This window comes from Lepus europaeus, chromosome 1 (genome assembly GCF_033115175.1).
Source record: "Lepus europaeus isolate LE1 chromosome 1, mLepTim1.pri, whole genome shotgun sequence".
Classification (NCBI taxonomy): Eukaryota; Metazoa; Chordata; class Mammalia; order Lagomorpha; family Leporidae; genus Lepus; species Lepus europaeus.
In genome coordinates, this window is record NC_084827.1 from 120,233,792 (window position 1) to 120,256,942 (window position 23,151).

At 42.4% G+C, this 23,151-nt stretch overlaps 1 protein-coding gene across 3 annotated transcripts in view; it reads right to left on the reverse strand.

Annotated features, from left to right (window-relative positions):
• The window catches only part of LOC133757676 (uncharacterized), a 135,535-nt gene that overhangs the window by 39,421 nt on the left and 72,963 nt on the right, over nt 1-23,151 (reverse strand). Inside the window, exon 4 of one of the 3 annotated variants that reach the window (XR_009865714.1) lies at nt 15,552-15,764. The exons of the other annotated variants lie outside the window; for them this stretch is intronic. The gene's annotated coding sequence lies outside the window, so the exon portion shown is untranslated. Of the gene's footprint in view, nt 1-15,551; nt 15,765-23,151 lie in introns of those variants that run through there. 3 annotated transcript variants of the gene reach the window in all.

Below are 23,151 nucleotides of genomic sequence, written 5' to 3' on the forward strand. Positions count from 1 at the left end.
CATTTACACATTTATTTTACCAAAATAAAATCACTGAGGACATATTGGTTAGTCACCTATGTTTGTCCTTAGTAACTTATCATAACAATAAATATCCACCTATAATATTATTTTAAATAAAAGCAGTGTATCATTATATGTATATACTTCAACTTTTGTTGTTGGACATTTAGGTTGCTTTACTGTTCTGTATGATGAACATAGCTTGGATGATTTGCCTACTAATTCAATCTTTGCATACATGCTTAATTATTTTGTAAGGATACAGTTAAAAACGTCATCAAACAACCTGTACATTTTTAAGGACTTTGAGTATGTGAGGCACTTGCTGTTCCTGTATTTTAGCTGTGCAATCTAGAAGCTAACAAGGAATTTTGCTTGGAACACTACTTCAAATGCTTTCCTGTCAAGATCTGCCTTTTTCCAAAGTGGGAGTTCCCAGCATAAGTCTTGTGGGGGTGGAAGCTTAATCCTTCTCCTTCTAAAACCTCGAGTGAGTCACTATCAGCTTCCTTTCTCCACCCTTACTGAGTCCATACACATCCTTGCCTTTTTTTTTTTAAAGAGGAACACTCCAGTAGAGGTTCCACTGGAGTGGAACTGGAGGGGCATATCTTGTAGGTCTTTCTTTATTTAAAGGTTTATCTTATTGATTTGAAAGGCAGAGTGACAGAGAGAGAGAGAGAGAGAGAGAGAGAGAGAGAGAGAGAGAAAGAGACAGGAAGAGAGAGATCCAGAGACAGCTTCCATCTGCTGGTTCACTCTCCAAATTGCTGCAACAGCCAGGGCTGGGCCAGGCTGAAGCCAGGAGCCAGGAACTCCATCCAGGTCTCCCACATCAGTGGCAGAGGCCCAGGTACTTGGGCCATCATCTACTGCTTTCCCACATACATTATCAGGGAGCTGTATTGAAAGTGGAGCAGCTGGGACTGGAGCTGGCACTCTAATATGGGATTATATCATAGGCAGCAGCTTAACTCACTATGTTACAATGCCTGCCCCTCTAGGTCATTATTAATTCCAGACTAGGATTTTCATTCTCTCTCTCCTCTCTCTCTTTTCTCTTCTCTCTCCTCTCTCCTCTCTCCCTTCCCCTCCCCTCCCCTCTCCCTTTCTCCTCTCTCTCTCTCTCTCCTCTCTTTTTAAGTTTATTTATTTATTTGAAAGACAGTCACACACAGGGAAAGTGAGCAAGATCTTCTGTATGCTGGTTCAGTCTGGAATCTGGCTGAAACCAGGAGCCAGGAACTTAATTTGGGTTTCCCATTTCCATGGCAGGGACTCAGGCACCTGAGCCATTATCTGCTGTCTCCCAGAGTGTGCATCAGCAGGACGCTGGATTGGAAGCAGAGGCAGGACTTGATCCTATGCACTCTGATATGGGATGTGGACATCCCAAGCTGTGCCACAATGCCCACTCAGGATTTACCTAATCTTCTTCTCCTGCTCCTTATCCTCCTCCTCCTCCTCATTCTTCTTCCTTTTCTCCTCCTCCTTCCTCTTCTTATCTTCTCCTTCCTCTTCCTCCACCCTCCTCCTCCTCATCCTTCTAAAGATTCATGGTGTGGGCACTGTGGCGTAGCAGGTAAAGCTGCCACCTGCAGTGCCGGCATACCATATGGGCACCAGGTCGAGACCCAGTTGCTCCACTTCCAATCCAGCTCTCTGCTGTGGCCTGGAAAAGTAGCAGAAGATGGCCTAGATGCTTGGGCCCTGCATCCTCATGGGAGACCCAGAAGAACCTCCTGGCTTTTGGCTTTGGATCGACCCAGCTCCTACCATTGTGGCCATTTGAGGAGTTAACCAGCAGATGAAAGATCTCTCTCTCTCTCTCTCTCTCTCTGCCTCTGCATAACTCTGCCTTTCAAATAAATAAATAAATCTCAAAAAAAGAAATTTATTTATTTATAAGGCAGAGTTACAGAGAGGAAGGAGAGAGAGAGAGAGAGAGAGAGAGAGAGAGAGAGATATTGCGAGATTGATCTTTCATCCATTTGTTCACTCTTCAAATGGTTGCAACAGCCAGAGCTGAGCTGATCCAAAGCCAAAAGCCAGGAGGTTCTTCTGGGTCTTCCATGCAGCGGCAGGGGCTCAAGGATTTGAGGCATCTTCTATTACTTTCCCAGGCCATTGGCAGAGAACTGGACCAGAAGTGGAGCAGCCAGAACTCAAACCGGTGCCCATATGGGATATTGGCGTCACAGGAGCTGGCTTTATCTGCTATACCATAGTGCCATCCAGGAAGATAGCTTCTTAAGTAGCTGGCAATGTGGTGTAGTGGGTAAAGCCACCGCCTGCAATGCCAGCATCTTATATGGGTGCTGGTTCATGTCTCAGCTATTCCACTTCTGATCTAGCTCCCTGCTAATGGCCTGGGAAAAGCAAAAAGTGTTTGGGCCCCTGCTCCCGACATGGGAGACCGGATGAAGCTGCTGGGTTTGGCCTAGCCTAGCCCTTGCCTTTGCGGCTATCTGGGGAGTAAACCAGTGGATGGAAGATCTCTGTCTCTGTCTCTCCCTTTCTCTCTGTAATTCTGACTTTCAAGTAAATAAATCTTTTTTTTTAAAAAAGATAGTGTCTTAAGAGCTAACTTGAGAAATCTTAACCAATTTCATAGAAGTGACTAAAATCCACACAAGTTTTTGGAAATAATTAGGAGTGAAAATAGTTGCATAGAAATACTTGTTTCATGAATTGAATAAGGCTGGTATGCCTTGGTGTGATGAGTTTTTTCTAAGATGAATTATTTGAGATGACAACAAGAGTTTTGTTTATGTCAGGCAGAACAAAGGTGGGCAAGTGGAGTATTGATGAGCATTCACACAAAAAAGTAGGTGGAGACATTTCATAGCAAAAACTTCATCACTAATGAGATACAAAGGCTTCAGGCACATTACCTAATCTCAATCTTCTCATCTATAAAATATAGATGGTAATAGCAATCATCATATAGTTATTAAGTAGGTTAAAAAAGATGTGGAGTAATGAGTAGAGTGTCTGGCAAATAAGAATTGGCAAGACCCTGGGGGTCATGAAGATGGTCAGCTCTCTAAGGCAACCCAGGTACAATACAAGGACCTATACTTAAAGGGGGCCATAGGACTTCTACAATGTATATTCATCTTGGTCATATCATTTGGGAACTAATTAAGGATCAGCTAAGATACCTGCCCTATTCTGGAAATCTTTGCACTGTGTAAGATCCTGAAACTCTGTGAAATGACTTAGAAATGTACTGTGAAATGTTCCTAATGGCCCAGAGATATGAAGATATGGAGTAGAAATTGAGTTGAATAATAAAATAGTCATATTTCATAACCCACTTCAGCTACTGTTATTCGGGACCAGAGGGTATGTTTAAATGTCAAAGTAAAAGAGCAGGGATTCAGGCACAGGTGGTTAAGAAGAATTTTACTCTAGGTACTTTTTATTGTCCTAATAGCCACCTCCTAATTTCTAGAGGACCCTATGGGAGAAAATTCTGGTTGGATGGAAGCTAGGCAAAACTTTGTTTGTATAACCACTTACACAAAATTGAGAAAACATCAACTGTTCCACATGAAAATACATTGCAGGGAGTGATTGTTCCTGTAGGAGGGGAAAGGTAGCACCATGAGCTTGCTTAACCCACCATGAGAACCAACTTTCCCCCAGCTCTTCTAAAACAAAGCCTTGTACTTGATGATACCTTTTTAGATTAGGTACTAACATTAAATTTCTTTAAAAGTATCCCACATTCACATTTTTCCACCAAATCTAACCTTGGTCTTTCTTTTCTTGTATTTAAAGGCAGATCTAATCTTGCTGTTAACTTTTGAAAAAGAACACACAGCCTGGTCAACAACCATGGCATTCCACAGGGCAGGGTTGGGAGGAAGAGGCTAAGCAGTTGCTGGAGGTGGATGGCTGCTACTAAGAAGTATGGGATGTGGAAATGTACTATCACATTTGAACAGGAGTTCAGAAAAATTCACAATTTGGAGCTACTTGTTTCACAGCATTAAAAACTCACCTGAATTAACTCTGTTAGATACTGTCTCATGAATTCATTTTCACCATCTTGTATAGATACTCTATTTCTACTCTACAGTATTATAGGAATTGGATAGGAAGGCTCAAGACTATATTTCCTACTTTTCACTGTTCATAAAAGTCATTACTGGAGCTGGCACTATGGCATTACAGGTAAAGTCACAGCCTGTAGTGCCAACATCCCAATTGTGCTACTGGTTTAGGACCTGGCTATTCCACTTTCAATTCATTTCCATGTTAATGTGCCTGGGAGGGCAGCAGAAGATGGCCCAGGTGCTTGGGCCCTTGTACCCACGTGGGAGACCCTGAAGAAGCTTCAGCCTGGCCCAGCTCTGGGCACTGCAGCCATTTGGAGAGTGAACCAAAGAACAGAAGAACGCTCTCACTCTGCATCTGCCTCTGCCTCTCCCTCTCTGCAACTCTGGCTCTCGGATAAATAAATCTTAAAAAAAAAGTTACTATCAGATGAATTGTAAATCTAAGTGTGAACTTACAGTAAAACAATAAGAATTTCACAAGAAATGCCTATGTTCTGGAGTTGGAAAAGATTTCTCAAGCTGGGCACATAACAACGAACTGTATAGGAACACAGCTATCAACTGAACTGCATAAAAGTGAAAAAACAAGCCATGGGATAGCAGAAGTTATTCTTGGCACAAATACCCAACAGACTCATATCCAGAATACAAAACTACAAAGAACAACAAGAAAAAGTCAGTCAAGCTAAAAGAAAATTGGGCAAAAGACCTGAACAGGCATTTCATGGGAGAAGGTATCCAAATGGCCAATAAACATATGACAAGGTACTTAGCTTATTAGACATTGGGGTAACTAAAATCACAATGTGATTTCATTTAGTATTGAACCTTTGTGATTGCATTAGCTTTTCAAAACAATGGCTAAAATTTAAAAGAGAAAAAAAAAATACTAAGTTTTGCTGAGGACATGGAACACCCAATACCAGTAAAACTACTAAAGTCCCCTCTTGTCTGCAGTTTTGCTTTCAGTTACTGTAGTTCTCTGCAGTTCAAAATATTAAAAGGAAAATTCCAGAAATAATTCATAAGCTTTAAATTGTGCAGTGTCCTGAGTACTGTGATGAAATTCTACATGATCCCATTCTGTTCTGCCCAGGAAGTGAATCATCCCCTTATCTACTGTACCCAAGTGGTATATACTACCTGCCTGTTAGTCACTTAGTAGCCCTCTTGGTTATCAGCTCAACTGTCACAGTATCACAATTTCTGTGCTCAAGTTATCCTGATTAATAGTGGCTCTACAGAGCAAGAATAGTAATGGTGGCAATTCAGATATGCCAAAGACAAACTGCAAAGTATTTCCTTTAAGTGAAAAGGTGAAAGTTCTTGACTTGATAAGGAAAGAAAAAATAGTCTGCTGAAGTTGCCAAGATCTACAGTAATCATGAACTTCTATCTATGAAATTTTGAGAAAGGAAAAAGGAATTCATGCTAGTTTTGCTGTTGCACTTCAGACTTCAAAAGTTACATACACAGTGTGTGATAAGATGGAAATATTCATGAATGAATATGTAGGAAAATAGATTATGTATATATAGGGTTTGGTACTATCCTCTGGTTAGGCATCCCCTGGGAATCTTAGAATGCATCCCCTGCAGTCAAGGGATGACTACCGTACAGATGTTCTCAGCTTATGATAAACTCATTGCAAGTTGAAAATATTTTAAGTCAAAAATGCATTTAATACATCTACCCTACTGACCACCATGCTTAGTCTAGTCTAAATGGGCTCAGAACACTCACATTAGCCTACAGTTGGGTAAAATCATCTAACACATAGCCTACTTTGTAATAAAGTATTAAATCTCATATAAATCTATTACTTGTTGATTATTTTACTGGAAGTTGAAGAACTGTTGAATGGGTACACTTTCATACCATTATAAGGTTGCAAAATTAGAAGCTGAACCACTGTAGGCTGCAGATTGTCTACATTTAGGGAAACTGACAGCATCTATTCAGCTGAACCTATGCATCACAGATATTCCTCTCTTATATGAAGATACTTTAAAAGGTTTGTGAAAAAATGAAATTAAAGGATAAGTTTATTTTGTTCCCAAATTTTGAAATTCATACATAGGTTTTTTCATAATATGCATTTATATCAATCATTTGAGGACTCTTCATATTTCCAACCGATTGCATACATTAGTTTACCAATGTTCTTATTTGTAATAAACTGGAAATAATCCAAATGTCCATCCAAAGTAGAATGGATAAATTGTGTTAGAGTCCTATAATGGACTACTACAGTGAGGAAAATGAATAGACTATTACCACACACAACATGGATGACTCTTATAAATAGAGGTAAGAAGAGTACCTACTTTATCATTCCATTTTGTGTAAGGCTTAAAAATAGGCAAAATTGGTTTGTGGTGTTAGAAGTCGGGATTGTAGGCCGGCGCCGTGGCTCAACAGGCTAATCCTCCACCTAGCGGCGCCGGCACCCCAGGTTCTAGTCCCGGTTGGGGTGCCGGATTCTATCCCGGTTGCCCCTCTTCCAGGCCAGCTCTCTGCTGTGGCCAGGGAGTGCAGTGGAGGATGACCGAGGTCCTTGGGCCCTGCACCCCATGGGAGACCAGGATAAGCACCTGGCTCCTGGCTTCGGATCAGCGCGGTGTGCCGGCCATTGGAGGGTGAACCAACGGCAAAGGAAGACCTTTTTGTCTGTCTCTCTCTCTCTCTCTCTCTCACTGTCCACTCTGCCTGTCAAAAAAAAAAAAAAAAAAAAAAAAAAAAAAAAAAAAGAAGTCGGGATTGTGGTTACTCTGGAGGAGGAAAATGCCTAGAGAAGAGCATGAGGAAGATTTTTTGTATGCTAGTAATTTCCATTTCCTGATCTGGGAGCTAGGTACATGTAGTGTGTTTACCAAAATTCATCAACCTTGGATTATTATATGTGCAATTTTCTTAAAGATTTATTTATTTTACTTGAAAGAGTTACACACAGAGAGAGAAGGAGAGGCAGAGAGAGAGAGAGAGAGAGAGAGAGAGGTCTTTTATCCGCTGGTTCACTCCCCAATTCTCCCCAACTGGCTGGAATGGTCGGAGCTGTATTGATCCAAAGCCAGGAGCCAGGAGCTTCTTCCAGGTCTCTCACACAGGTCCAGAGGCCCAAGGGCTTGGGCCTTCCCAGGCTATAGCAGAGAGTTGGATAGGAAGTGGAGCAGCCGGGACTCGAACTGGCATCCATATGGGATGCTGACACTGCAGGCAGTGGCTTTACCTCCTACGCCACAGCGCTGGCCCCTATATGTGCAATTTTGAGCATGTCAATATTTAATAAAAATTGACTACAGTTAATAAAAAGCCCAACAATTGAAACTCTCAGGCTGCCCTGCTAATAGGATTCTGTTTACCATTGGATTTTGCCAACCAGAGGTCATGATGGGAGGTCTGAAGGTAAGAGAAGATGGAGGTTATTTTTCCTACCTGTTAGTGTTCAGTTAGTTGTTGATATGCACGCTACATTAAATGAGATTCTCAGAGGGAAGACTTTTTGTAACTCTGCTTGCCAACGACTCCATTGTTGAGTAGTGGTTGTGACGTCAGCAATAGTCACTCTAGCTTCTGGCTTCTAGATTGTTGTTCTGTGGTCTGAACTGGAAGCCTAAGGGCAGCTCTCTCACTTCTGTTCTTCCATCCCTTCTAATGTTTTTTTTCAGCATATAATTCATAGTATTCGAAACCTAGACTGCTGCCTGCACTGAACCCCAACTGACAGAACAACTAACATCACAACTCATAAGCAATGTAGCAGAGCTGAAGTTGGGTTTCTAGACTCTTTGGAAAAAGAAATTACCACGGGCAATCCTACCACCTAGGATCATCATGATCATGGGAAATTCTGCTTCTGAGCTAAGCTAAATCTTTTCTGGTACACTGTAAAGCCATTCATTTCAGAGGATATGCTGGTTTCTGCTACCATTCAAATTGACTTGTAAGGCATCCTTTGTCTCCTCTTCACAAGTAAATAACAGCATAGCTTTTAACTTTTCTTTATATGTTCTGCAGCTCTTCCCAGTTGTGGATATTTGAGCAAAGCATTCATCTAAGGATTATCTATTCTGGTAGGATTAGCTGTTCCTTTCTTTTGGTTATACTCCTAAGTTCACACTTGCTTATCTAACCAAAGCCATATATTGCTGACTCAAGGTTATCTTATGGTACCAGCCCAGTATTATATTTTTATTAGCCAAGATCTCTCTTGGATTGAGGTAGACTTGTAGGAGGTCGAAAAATAAAGCGGGTTAGCCATAAGTAAGAGCTTTACCTGGCCTCCAAATACAGAACAATATCTATTATAACAGCTTATAAAGTGAGAATCGGAAGCCTAAAGAAAAATTAGTTAAAAAGCAATGAGGCATTATTGAATGCTTGAACTTAGAAAAGTAGACTTTGGAAGTAGTCTGTATATTCCAGGAAACTGAGCTCAGATATGTATCTAGGCTTCTAGTCAAGGCTGAATACCATTGCTATTCAAGGTCTGGCTCAGAACAGCTGAATTGGTGCCGCCTGTTAGAAATGCAGAATCTCAGGGTCAGCACTGTGGCATGGTGGGTAAAAGCCATCACCTGCAGTGCTGGCATCCTATATGGGCATTGGTTCAAGTCCCAGCTGCTTCACTTCCAATCCAGCTCCTTGCTAATGGCCTGGGAAAGCATTAGAAGATGGCCAAAGTCCTTGAGCCCCTGCACCAACATGGGAGACCCAGAAGAAGCTCCTGGCTCCTGGCTTAGGATTGGCCCAGCTCTGGCCATTGCAGTCATTTGGGGTGTGAACCAGTGGATGGAAGACCTCTCTCTCTCTCTTTCTCTCTCTCTCTCTCTCTCTCTCTCTCTCTCTCTCTCTCAATTTCTGCCTCTGTTTCTCTGTAACTCTGCCTTTCAAATAAACAAATAAATCTTAAAAAAAAAAAAAAAAGAAATGCAGAATGTCAGGCTTTAAGACCCATAAAATCAGACCCTGACTTTAACAAGAACCCTCAAGGTGATTTGTTAAGCACATTAAAATCTGAGGACCAAAGGCAATAGTAGCACAGGTGGTATTTTCACTTTTTAAAGTCTTGTCTAAATTACAATTCACAGAAAACCTGATCTCTCTAGAGTAAGGCCTGTATTACTACAGGTCCTGTAATAATAGATTATTTGAATAGTTGGATTAAAGAAGACAAAAAACTCTCTAATGATCTCTGGAAAAAGAGGGTATCTGTTTGAGCTGCACTAGTTTTCAATGTACTCATTCAGATTTTAATTCACTACAAAAATTAATAGGCTATTTGGTAGTAGCATGTCTCACAAAAATAAGTACAATAAAATTGAAAGTATTTAAATGGATATTTAAGCTATGCAGTCATCAGTGATTTAGTTTTCAATTACACAAAGGTAATTACCCTAGAATCCACCTCATTCACCCTTTCGTGAGAAAACGCTGGAGTGTTGTAATAAGCTGAGGCTTTCAGGTAATGACTGATCTCCACTCCTTTTTGGCTGGGACCTGAATTCATTTGCTTTAAGAAGTTTGGGGTGTATGCTAAGAATTCAAATGTTGGCAACACCCTTTCTGACCCTTCTCACAAATGAAGTCACATCACTGTTCAGGGTGCATGTGAGGACACACAGCCAGCCTGTCAGACTGGGGAGGCCTCAACCCAGCAGCTGGATGTGGTCTGTGAGTGAAAGGTGGGACCGTGGCGAAGGAGACTGCCATGTCTGGGTTCTTCCTAAAGCAGTGGTTCTTAAAGTATGCATGTAGAGGAGGTTCCTGGAGTGCTGCATACATGTTCAGTTTATGTAAATTCATAGAGCTGTTCATTTACATTAAATATACTTTTCTATATATATGTTATATTGTAATAAACAGTTTAAAAAGCAGAAAGAGTACATAAGAACAGATTTCTGTCCTTGCTCCCTCCTATTCAAATGCAGGTGGTCTGTGCTCCTAATTTGACCACACTGGTCAGAGCAATCTAGGAAGCTGGAATCAGGGAAAATTGATGAACGAATTTCAATAACACCACATATTCATGGAAATGCACAAGTAAAACCAAACAAATGATCTGCAATTTAGGGTGTACTGTGTTGTAGGGGCTAAATGGGTACACATGTGTTCTTCTGGGCTTCCCAACATCCTTGAGAAGACAATATTATCTCCATTTTACAAATGAGACATGTAGTACCCAAAGAGGAGGCTGAGAGTCAATGTCTATCAGCACCAAAGTCCATTCTATTTTCACTAGTGCCACAGGGAGGCAGCTTGAAGGAGCAAATAAGTCACAGGACAGGCCTAGGCAATGCAAATGGACTGAGAAGGTACCAAGGCCTCTCTGCCAAAGTAGTAGATCATCTTTAAGGGCAGATTACAAATAGGCACTGCTGATCTTTTTAGAATTTTCTGCCACGTAGACTAGTTTCTCAGAGGCAATGCCCTAAGGCCAAACCCACTCCATCTCTAAACAGCTGAAGAAAGTCATGGAATCCGGATATTTTGGATTATGTTCCAGACAATCACCTTGCAAGATTTCAAGCACACAGATTCACTGGCTCCATCCCAGAGGTCTAGATTCAGTAGTTGGGGTGAGGCTGAAAAAGCTATTTGAAAGCAGCCAGGTAATTCTACTAAGTTGGACTTGGGAAACACTACCCCAGCCACACTGACCACATCAAAGAGGTGGACCTGTATCAACCTTGCTAGTTGTTCTTCACAAGCCAAAGAAGGGAAAGCAAAGGGCCTATTGTGAGCATACTCAAACTGAATAAATGTAACCAGATGTCAAGCCAAGAAACAAAGCAGATTGAAAGAAACTACCATGAGACAGAAACTTGTGGTTAGTTTAGGCCTGAAAATGAAAGGCCTACACCTGTTGTGTGCCAGTCTTATGCTTGAGTTTTCTTCTCTCCAGTCTGTTTACAAGGAAAATATGTAACTTCTTTTTTGAAAAGTGTTATGAAAACATAAACAGTAAATCAATTTGCAATCTAGATCTTCATTTGAAATCCTTGGTCTAGGTTATATTTAGTTTAAAATTTGCTAATTTTGAATGAGCAAAAATGGCCACTGCAAAATTTAAGGAGACAGTGCTGCAAAGGTGACAAGACCCAAGGGCAGCTGCTCTCCACTCCTATCAACCCTAACTGGATTATTCTAGATTTGAACTATGAACTTAAATAGCCTAGACTTCTATCTGACTCTGGTGTTCAGTGGTGAAAGTACAGAGGTGATTATGTACAGTCAATAACATCTCTATCTCCTCTGTCAGGTAGAAAAGTAGCTAAAACTGATAAGTTGGTAAAGTACTTTTTTTCATTGGAGAGTTAATATCTTACTCTACAGTAGACTTTAATTACTGGATCTTGCTAACAACTGACACATGAATTAATCACCTTAAATCACTGCCAAGTTCAATCCTCATACAAATTTAAAGGAGAACTTTACAGTTCTCAAAACTAAAGGAAATATTAATAACATAAATAATAGAACACAATTAAGTCACTTATTCCTCAGAGTAAATGGGAACAAAATACAGCAAGCACTAAAATAAGCCTAGAATTGGAATCAGTGAGGTTTATGGAAACCACCTCAACCCAAAACATGTTCTCATCCTAAGCCCTTCTCTCATTTGAGGAAACATTCTTGTGTCTCACTTGTGAGATTAGAGTTCTGTGTTTCTATTCTTTCTACACACAGAGGTATAGGAAAGAGATCTTTTAGCTGAAAAATAGATTCTAGGCCCAAATACTAGTGAGATGATCTACCTTTATGAATTTAAAACTATCTATTTGAGAGACAGAGATCTTGCATCCACTGATTCACTCTCAAATGTCTCCATCAGTCAGGGTTGGGTCAGGAGCTCAGAACTCAATCTGGGTCTCCCATGTGTGTGGGACTGACTTAAATACTTGAGTCAGGGGCCGGTGTTGTGGCACAGTAGGTTAATCCTCCACTTGCAGCACCTGTTTTTTTTTTTTTTTTTTTTTTTTGACAGGCAGAGTGGATAGTGAGAGAGAGAGACAGAGAGAAAGGTCTTCCTTTTTGCCGTTGGTTCACCCTCCAATGGACGCTGCGGACGGCTCATCACGCTGATCCGAAGCCAGGAGCCAGGTGCTTCTCCTGGTCTCCCATGCGGGTGCAGGGCCTAAGGACTTGGGCCATCCTCCACTGCCTTCCCGGGCCACAGCAGAGAGCTGGCCTGGAAGAGGGGCAACCGGGATAGAATCCAGCGCCCCAACCGGGACTAGAACCCGGTGTGCCGGCCCTGCAAGGCAGAGGATTATTAGCCTATTGAGCCACGGCGCCGGCTGCACCTGTGTCTTTTATGGACGCTGGTTTGTGTCCTGGCTGCTCCTCTTCCAGTCCAGCTCTCTGCTACAGCCTGGGAAGGCAGTAGAAGATGTACCAAGCACTTAGGTCCCTGTACCCATGCAGGAGACCTGGAGGAGGCTCCTGGCTCCTGGCTCTGGATTGGCCCAGCTTCAGCCATTGCAGCCATTTAGGGAGTGAACCAGTGGATGGAAGACCTTTCTCTCTACTGTAGAGTAAGATATTAACTCTCCCTCTCACTGTCTGTAGCTCTAACTCTCAAATAAATAAAATCTTTAAAAAAATTTTTGAGTCATCACCTGCTGCCTCTTAGGGAGCACATTAGCAGGAAGTTGGCTTAGCAGTGGTACTGGGACATGGAAACCAGGCCCTCTGATACGGGATGCAGGCATCCCAAGCAGTGTCTTAACCAATGCACCAAATGCCCTCCCCTCCATGAATTTTATAAAGAGTTAGTGATACTCTTCCAGATAAAAGGAAAAAAATGAGCACAAAAAGGGGAACACATACCCAGAAATTAAGGTGACCCCTTTTGTATCCTCAAAAATTTTCAGTTTATTTGCATTTCTGTTTCCTATCTGTAGAAGACACCTCTAAGGGAAAAGAATGCTTTTGGCTGCAAGTCAAAATTTCTAATTGACTATGGGAGAACAAACAGCTGTTAAGAGTAGCTGCTATTCTGAACTTTTTTTTAAACTTTTTGTTTTAAAAGAGTCATGATAACATGAGATGTGATCTATAATTTATCCCTTTTAGAAAATAAATTATAGCTATTCAAGAAGAAGTATCTTAAAAACTCATACACCTTCACATTTATGGTTAATCAATTTTTGACAAGGCTGCCAAGATAATCTAATGGGGAAAGAACAGTCTTTTCTGAGATAAGATGAGATCGGGCGTGTTCAGGGTGGTATGGCCATACATAAGAAGTCTTTTCAACAGATGATTCTAGGACAACTGGATATCATATGCAAAAAAACAAAGTTGGATCGAATACAGGAATCTACACAGAACAGATCAGTGACCCAAGTGTAAGAGCTAACATGATAAAAATATAGAAGAAAACGTAGGCATAAATTTTTGCCACCCTGGATTAGGCAATGATTTTTTTAGATATAACATCAAAAGCACAAGAAACAAAAGAAAACAGATAAATCTGACTACATTGACATTAAAAATTTTTATGTTTCACATAACACCAGCAATAAATCATAGAACTGGAGGAAATATTTGGAAATCATATACTTATTATGAGATTTGTATATACAAAAAGAACATTTATATATAAGATTTATTTATTTGAAAGGCCAAGGAGGAGGGGGGGGGAGAGAGAGAGAGAGAGAGAGAGAGAGAGAGATTGAGAGAGATCGTCCATCTTCTGGTTTACTCTTCAAATGGCCACAGCAGCCAGGAGCCAAGAACTCCGTTCAGGTCTGTCACTGTCAAAAGTGGGCAAAGGATCTGAACAGATGTTTATATAAGAAAGATATACAGATGACCAATAAACACATGAAAGATGCTCAACAGTATCAGCTATCAGAAAAATGGAAATTAATACCACATTGAAATGCTACAGTATGACCAGAATCAAATAAAAACGATATTATATTAAATGTTGGTGAGGGTATGGAGAAATTGGAGCCTTCATATATGTAATATGGCACAACCATTTTGGAAAATAGTCTTGTAGTTTCTCAAAAGGCTAAACATGTAGTTACTATTTGATCCAACAATTCCTCTCTTGGGTATATAACCCAGAGAAATGATTACATATATCGCTTCTCGGCCTCTGGCTAAGATCAAGTGTAGAAATGATTACATACGCCTATTTCAAAATTTATATGTAAATATTCATAGCAATGTTATTCTAACATCTGAAGAGTGGATTTAACCAAATGTCCCTTAACTGATGAGTGGATAAGTAAAATGTATTATATTCATACAGTGAAATATATTCAGCAATAAAAGGGAAACTCTGATACATGTGACATCACGGATAGAAAACATTATGCTAAGTGAAAGACCACAAACTCTATGTTTCCATTTGGATGTAACATCCAGAACAAACAAACCTCTACACAGAGAAAATAGTCCAGTACACGTCTAGGGCTGGAGTGGGAGTGTTGGGGCAACACTGGAGTGGCTGCTGGTGGGTACAGGGTTTCCTTTGAGGGTGATGAAAATGTTCTAAAATTGACTTGCAGTGATGATTCTATATATCTGTGGATATACTAAAAATCACTGAATTTTGTAATATGAGTGAATTGTATGGTAAAGCTAATTATTTTTTAAAAACAAAAGAAACACTTAGCACACTGAGTTAGAAGCATTAAGATCTAACACATGTTTCTTTTAAATTTTAATTAAATAATTTGCATTTTATGCTGATAGGCAGAGAGAGAGAGAGAGAGAGAGAGAAAGATTGAGACCTTCCTTTTTTTTTTTTTTTTTGACAGCCAGAGTGGACAGTGAGAGAGAGAGAGACAGAGAGAAAGGTCTTCCTTTACCGTTGGTTCACCCTCCAATGGCCACTCTGGCCGGCGCTGCGCTGATCCGAAGCCAGGAGCCAGGTGCTTCTCCTGGTCTCCCATGGGGTGCAGGGCCCAAGGACTTGGGCCATCCTCCACTGCACTCCCTGGCCACAGCAGAGAGCTGGACTGAAAGAGGGGGCAACCGGGACAGAATCTGGCACACTGACCGGGCCTAGAACCCAACGTGCCGGCGCCACAGGCGGAGGATTAGCCTATTGAGCCACGGCACCAGCTGGGATCTTCCATTTGTTGAATCATACTCCAAGTGCCTGAAATAGTCAGGGCTGGTCAGGCCAAAGTCAGGAGCCCAGAATTCAATCAAGGCCATCTCTAAGGGTGGCAGGGACTCAATCAGTTGAAGCATCATCTGCTGCCTCCCAGGATGTGCCTTAGCAGGATGCTGGATGGGAAGTGGGGCTGGGACTTGAACTCAAGCACTCCACTGATACGGGATATGGGTATCCCAAGCAACATCTTAACCACTGTGCCACATGCCCACCCCCTGTGCATGATTCTTTGCTAAGGCAAGCATAGATTCACATATGAGGGTACTTCAAAAAAGTTCATGGAAAATACACATTATCTTTTTTAAAAAGATTTATTTACTTATTTGAAAGAGTTACACAGAGAGAGGAGAGGTAGAGAGAGAGAGAGAGAGAGAGAGAGAGAGAGAGAGAGAAAGGTCTTCCATCTGCTGGTTCACTCCCCAGATGACTGCAACGACCGAAGCTGTGCCGATCTGAAGCCAGGAGCCAGGAGCTTCTTCCAGGTCTCCCACATGGGCGCAGGGGCACAAAGACTTGGGCCATCTTCTGCTGCTTTCCCAGGCCATAGCAGAGAGCTGGATCGGAAGTGGAACAGCCAGGTCTTGAACCAGCGCCCATATGGGATGCCGGCGCTTCAGGCCAAGGTGTCAACCCACTGTGCCACAGCACTGGCCCCCACATTATCTTTTAATTCCACTTTTTCCATGAATATTTTGAAGCGCCCTCATATTGATAGAAAGGTGTCATAAGATCAAAGCAGCTGAATTACAGAGCCAATATATGGAAGAAGATTGTTTTGGAGACACCAGATCCATCGAGGATTTGAGTAAAAGAGAAATACAATTTTATGTGTTTTTAAAACAAGAAATACTTCATTCAAATTTTGGTGTTGAAAGAGGATTTAGAGATAGTTCAACTAGTTCAGAGCTTCTCAACCCTTTAGTGTCATTGACATTTTGGGTTAGGTACTTCTTGGTTGTGGAAGGCTGCCCTATGCCTTGTAGGATGTTTGGCAGCATCCACGGCCTCCCAAGTTTTAACAAACTAGATGCCTCTAGACATTGGCAAATGTCCCCTGGGGACAACGTGCACTCCCTCCACACCTGTTGAGAATCATTGGTTTAATTTAACATGTCCCAGAGGGTGTTCCTTAGAACCCTAGTCCAAAGCTGCAAAAGAAAAGGGTCCCACAGTTTAGTAAGTCTGTAAAACAGTAAGTTAAAAAAAGATTCTTCTCCTTATTTCTACTCACATTTTATGGCAGAAGTTCAGGAACAGAAAAGTGAGTTAACTTGCCTTGTGCCACTCAACCAACAAATTAATAATAGCTCTGAGTCAAGAATTTGAGTCTTTTTAACCATCAGTGCTCTTTTTTTGACTCTTTAGAAACTGAACTTCATACCTATCAACATTTTTTAAGGATTTATTTATTTTATTTGCAAGGTAGAGTTACAAAGAGAGAGGGAGGAGAAGAGAGAGAATCTTCCATCCACTGATTCAGTCCCTGAATGGCCACAATAGCAGGGGCTGGGCCAGGCTAAAGCCAAGAGATTGGTACTCCATCTGGGTCTCCCACAAGGATGCAGGGCTCAAGGACTTGGGTCATCTTATGCTGCTTTCCCAGTCACATCAGCAGGGAGCTTTATAGGAAGTGGCAGCTGGGACTTGAACCAGTGTCCATGTGTCACAGGAAGCAGCTTAACCTGCTGTGCCACAATGCCAACCCCTCAAATCTTTACAAAATTGTTATTTTTATTTGAGAGGCAGAGACAGAGAGACCTCCCATACAAAAATGACTAGGGCTGGGGCTTGAAGCCAGGAGCTGGGAACTCAAGGTGTCTCCTATGTGGGTGGTAGGAACCCAGTTTCTTCAGTCATCACCCGGTCTCCTAAGGTCTGCATTGGCAGGAAACTGGAGCCGGGAATCAAACTCAGGTACCCCAGTGATGGTTGTGGGTGTCTTAACTGCAAAGCTAGATGCATGCTCCACTGCCTCTCAAGTAGATATCAACCAAAAAAGTCTCAGATTTGTTTGTAGATTGTATACTACTAGAAGTGTTGTAATATAAATTCTCCCAAGAGGTCTTCTCTCATTTGGAGATTCAGATGTAATAGAGGCACAAACAGAATGGAAGTCATGTCAGGTAACCCCATGCCTATCTCCCCTCCCTTCATGATAGTTTACAAGTACCCATGTTCAGCTTCACCTGACTCGACTCCTCTAGGATGTAATAATGAAGGAATGAAGATAAAGCATATGGATTTGTAGGACAGGCATAGTAATTTTCAGATTGAATGTACCAGACTGTAAGCATATAGAACTTATGAGAATGTGTGGTAAATAATCCTTAGTCAAAAAGGATGTGCTAAAGATATGTCCTGATGTTTATTTGGCTGACGGGGCTTACACCCAAGGCTCAGCTGTGTACCTCGAATGTCCCAGTAGCATAAAGCATTCACAGGTTCTTTTAGAAAATAAAAGAAAATAAAAATAAACCACTTAAATACAAACATTAAAAAACCAGGAATACTTAGTCTATCAAAGGATACCAAATGATCTAAAAAACTGGGGAAATGAATTAGGCTATCAAAACTTTTTAGAACTGCAAAGAGAATTTTAAATGGATATATGCTTTTTTTTTAACCATCTTGGAGAGCAATTTGGACTTCACTATTATGTCAGATAAACTTGCAATACCAACTTGAAAGAGCTATTCTTCCCAACAGGTAAATAATATATTGCAGAAGCTGGGTCTCTCCTTAACATCTGTGGTGCCAAAAGCAAGCATAAAAGTAGAGGTCCATGTTTTAAAACCTATATAAAGAATATAAATTTAACTTTTTGATAAAATGTGTTCCATTTTCCTACTTTGATCTCTCTTTCTTCCTAAAGACTGTAAGAACAGATCTGAATGTGCAATTCTTGGACTCCTTAGCATTTTACACCAGCACATGGAGGGAGGTACGTGGAGAGCTGGATTTCAGCCTGAAGTACTGCCCCCTACCCTTCCCATTCTAGACTCTGAGTAGGGCCTCTCATGTCTGCAGGTCCACCCATCTACACTCTGTGCATACCTCTGAAGAAAGGTTCCTGTTGGCCACGCATCCGACTGACCACAATACTAGTGGCATGGTCTGTCCTTGGGAAGATGGGACTAAGAAGTCTAGGCAGGCCCTGGAAGTGGGCTTGGGTCATTCTGAGACTGTCCAAGGATCTAAGGTGTGGTCTAGAATGGCACATCCCCTTGGCCTCATCCAGCTCCTCAGCCTTAGTGAGGGGCATAGGCAGGAAGGGTCAGAGCAAGGTCTTCTTAAAGCCTAAGGGCAGAAGCAGCAGGAGCCCTGCTTTCTGGAATGTGCTAATTAGCATAAGATACGCAATTCTGGCACATACCTCAGGCCTGCTCCAGCAGGAGGAGGGAGGCCAGATCATGCTTGTCCCGACAGCAAAGATGGGTCACACCTCACTCGCCTGCCCTGAGGGGACGGGGGCAGGGAGGATGGTTCACAGAAACTTATCAATTTTGGCAAAGTGGAACAGCCTGGACTGGAGAGTCTGCCCAGATTTGAGGGCCAGCTTAGTTAATAATTTAAAGGGGCATTCACCTTTTCACTTAATGGGGAAAATGCCTGGAATTCCGAGCTGGGGTTATTTCTATCGGGACCACTGAACTTTCTGTTTGTCCCCTTTGTTACAAACTCTGCTCCCTCATCCTGCCGTGGCTTGCCATCCTCGCTGCTCGTTACCCATGTGGACAATTTCAGCAACAATCCCAATAGCTGCCTTCACTCTGCTGGTTCTTCATCCATTCCTCCTTTCCTAATATCCTCCTCCCAATGAGTCCTCTGCATACTTTCTGGTTGTGCTCCCAAGCAGAAGGTATTGCTGGACAAAGTCTAAAATCTGATCCAAGCCAGTGTTAACTGACTGCTTCCACGTGAGCTCTCACTATTACCACACAATCCTATGGCTTTCCAAGACTGTCTTCCTACCAGATTCTCCACGGCTCCCATTCTAAATCTTTCTTATTTCCCCTATCCCAATCTCACCTCTGTAACATGACTTTCCCCTTTTGCTTAATGGAAGAAATCAGGATTTTCCAATGTGGGCCTCTTCTTCCTTCTTCTCCACTAAGAAAAACTTAAAAGATGGCATCTCCTCTTCTCCTTCTGTCACATTTCCAGGGAAAAAAGGAATCTTACTTTCCTCCTGGTCCTGGATTCCTATCAATATCACATTGCACATGGCCGCTGCTCCGGTCTGCATTTTCTGCTTGTTGTCATGCTAGTTTTCTTTCTACTCTTCTCATGCATCAAAACCTCCTTGACTCCTCTTGACTCCCTACTTCTTCTCTTGACCCCTTTTCTGCTCCCCTGCCCTCAACCTTCAGCACCATCCTAGCTCACTTGCACCCCTATTGAATCTGGATGCCATCGCTATCAGTTTGAACAGGTTTTTTTTTTTTTTTCACAGCACTACCAATATTCTTGTCCCTTGGTCCTTTTGCCCTCATCTTCTCCATGAATCCCAAGTCTTGGATCAAGCCACCACTCATTTTCTCAGTTCTTACAACCAAAAGCCTGAGTTATTAAGGAAAATCAAAGGAGAATGTGGACTAGTACCCATCCCAGGTTTGGTATCCAGCCTCAATCACACTTTCAGGGGTTGATAGTTGTTATGCTTGTCCTTCCTGTGTAACCCCCTCTCTTACCTTCCTTGGTGGTAATTCTAATCACACAACACTCTCAGTCCTTACCCTCTCACTCATCATTTTCCAACCATCCCCTTTCCCTTTCTCACTCTCCCTCCTGCATTCACCCAAACTTGGGAAGTACCCTACATTCCTCTCTCCTTTATATTTTAGCCCAAGCCAATCAGTAATCACATCCTGTTGGTCTTCCTTCCCAAACATCTCCTCAACCCACCGTCTTCTCTTCATTTTGTCATTTTCTTAAATCAGAACCTCATCTCTGCCTAGCCTCATCCAGCTGTCTGTTAAATGGTGCTCCCCACACCAGCATCAGCCCTCTTGAATTCCTCCTCCACTGTCCTCTTGGAGTGGTATCTTTGCCAAGGGAAGAGAAGTAAAGGCTGAATTGGCAGCAGGGGAGCAGGAGGAAGGGAGAGTCAGTCAGAACAGAGGAAGCCCTGGGGCTGGCACTGTGACAGAGTGGGCTAAGCCTCCCCTGCAGTGCCAGTATCTCATATGGGCGTCAGTTCTAGTTCTGGCTGTCCCACTTCCGATCCAGCTTTCTGCTATGCCCTGGGAAAGCAGTGGAAGATGGCTCAAGTGCTTGGGCCCCTGCACCCATGTGGGAGATCTGGAAGAAGCTCCTGGCTCCTGGCTTCAGATAGGCTCAGCTCCAGCTGTTGCAGCCATTTGGGGAGTGAACCAGAGGAAGGAAGACTTCTCTCTCGCTGCCTTTGTCTCTCTGTAACTCTGCCTTTCAAATAAATAAATCTTTAAAAACAGAGAGAGGAAAAACAAACAAACAAACAAACAAACAAACAAAAAACCAGAGAGAGGAAGCCCTAACATCTGGAAGCCAAAGAGGGACACTGAAAGAACAGAAATGTCTGCCATTTAAACCCTCTCCTCTGTCTCTTCATAGACACCTCAGGCAAACCTAGTACTCACATCTGCTTCAGGGAGTTGATTTGCTTTGGAGAAACACAATAAAGTACTGAGTCCCTCTATAAGGTAAGACAGTGCACTTGAAGCCAGCTAATATCTGGCTTGCACATTTAACTTATTTTTCACTTATATTTTTCACTCATATTTTTTGAGCACCTATCAGTTGTCAGGTACATGCTAGCTACTGGAACATTGATCAAGACAGGCTCAGTCTTGCCTTAAAAACATTTGTAGTCTAGTGGAAGAGCAAACAAGAAAAATTAAAATATGATAAGTGCTCTGATATGAGAAGGTTATGAGAGTGCACAGCAGGGACACATCAAAGTCAGGAGTGAGAAGGCGGTCAAAGGGGACTTCCTGGGGAGGGGCCATTTAACCTGAGATCAGAGGATGATGCAAGAATTAGCCCAGTGTAGGAACAAGTTGCGGAGAATCTTAGAAAGCCCACAGGTAAGACAACAGAGCATGTTGAGCCCATGGGATTGAAAGAAGAGGGAAATTGTGGGAAATGAGGTGGGTGTGGTAATCTATAGACAGATCTTAACTTGTAAATCAAGTTTAGAAGTTTAGGCTTTATCCCGAAGGCAGTGGGAAGCTACGTTTGGCTTTAAACAGGTGGATGACCTGTTCAGATTTGTGATTTAGAAAGAACATGTGACAAGATGAAATGGGAAGTATTAATGGAATGTATCCTCTACTTGCCTCTCTCCACAGGCTCCGGGCTGCTGATTTGCAGCCTGTCTACCCCACCAGCCACACGCGCCCACCTCCCCGCCCACCTCCCCCTGCCCTGATTCTTGCCAGTACAGTGGAAAGCACATTAATTATTGTGGAGTCTGCTCCTGAGAGATGCAGACTCTACATTAAAATTTTAAAATATTTATTTATTTATTTATTTGAGCAGCAGCAGGAATGTGTCCCACTTCCCCTAGGCATCCAGCTCCAGGAGCCCCAAGAATGAGGCCAGCACAGGGGATGAAGGTCAGAAATTGAGTTCTGAACTGAAGTATTTATTTATTTTTAAAGATTTATTTTATTTATTTGAAAGACAGAGTTACAGAGAGAGGTATAGACAGAGAGAGAGGTCTTCCATCCACCGGTCCACTCCCCAGATGGCCGCGATGGCCGGAGCTAAGCCGATCCAAAGCCAGGAGCCAGGAGCTTCCTCCGGGTCTCCCACATGGGTGCAGGGGCCATCTCCCACTGCTTTCCCAGGCCATAGCAGAGAGCTGGATCAGAAGAGGAGCAGCCGGGACTAGAACCGGCGCCCATATGGGATGCCGGCACTTCAGGCCACGGCTTTAACCCGCTGCGCCACAATGCCGGCCCCTGAACTGAAGTATTTATATTCACATAATCTCAGTTGGCAGACAAATCACTGAATTCACTTGAAAGAATATAGATTAAATTGTCTGCCATGAAGAAGGCTGGAGGTTCAGATTCAGAAATCACATTTACTGCAGGAAGAAATGATCTGTTTTGGGATAGCTGAATGTTTGTGGACCCTCGTGTATGTGATATTCCTTGCTTATTAACAATCATTTAGCTACTGCATGAGGAATGGTTTGAGAGAAGGACTGAAAACAGGGGTTCTAGTTAGGTATGGAAATAAGCAAAAGAGAAGGTAAGGTATTTAAGTGACAGGATCAAGAGCTGCAGGTGAAGGAACTGGACATGAGAGATGATGAAGAGAGCGTCGGGGTGATACACAGGTTCCTGGCTGAGGTAATGAGGTCGTGGGTACTGCTTGCCACTTACTGTGGGGGTTCAGGAGGAGGCACAGGATTGAAGAGCAAATGAATTCAGTTTGAGTTTAAGATGCCTGTGGAAGCTATGGAGTCTGAAGCTCAAGAGAAAATTCAGAGCCGGAGAAATCTGTTTGGGAGCATGTAGATGGCATCACAGATGCTCAAGAAAAAGAAAGTTTCAGGAAGGGGTGCATATTAAAAGCTGTCCTAAAAGCAAATAAACAGAGAATTGAAAAGCACAGCTTAAATTTAGTTACATAGAGTAGGCATTTAGCCTAGCAGTTAGGACATGTGCATCTACATCGGAGAGCCCAGCTCTGGCTTCAGGCCTGGCTCCAGCTGCTCACCATTGTGGCAGTGGTGATGGCTCAAGCACTTGGGTTCCTGTTGCTAATGTGGGAGACCTGGATTGAGCTCCTGACTCTCAGCTTTGACCTTGGCTCAGTCCCAGTCATTGCAGGAATATGGGGAGTGAACAAACAGATAAAAGCCCTATGTCCATCTCTCAAATAAATAGATAAATACTTTTTAAAAAATCTAGCTAATAGGGGAATTATTATAATAGCCCTTCTGGAGAC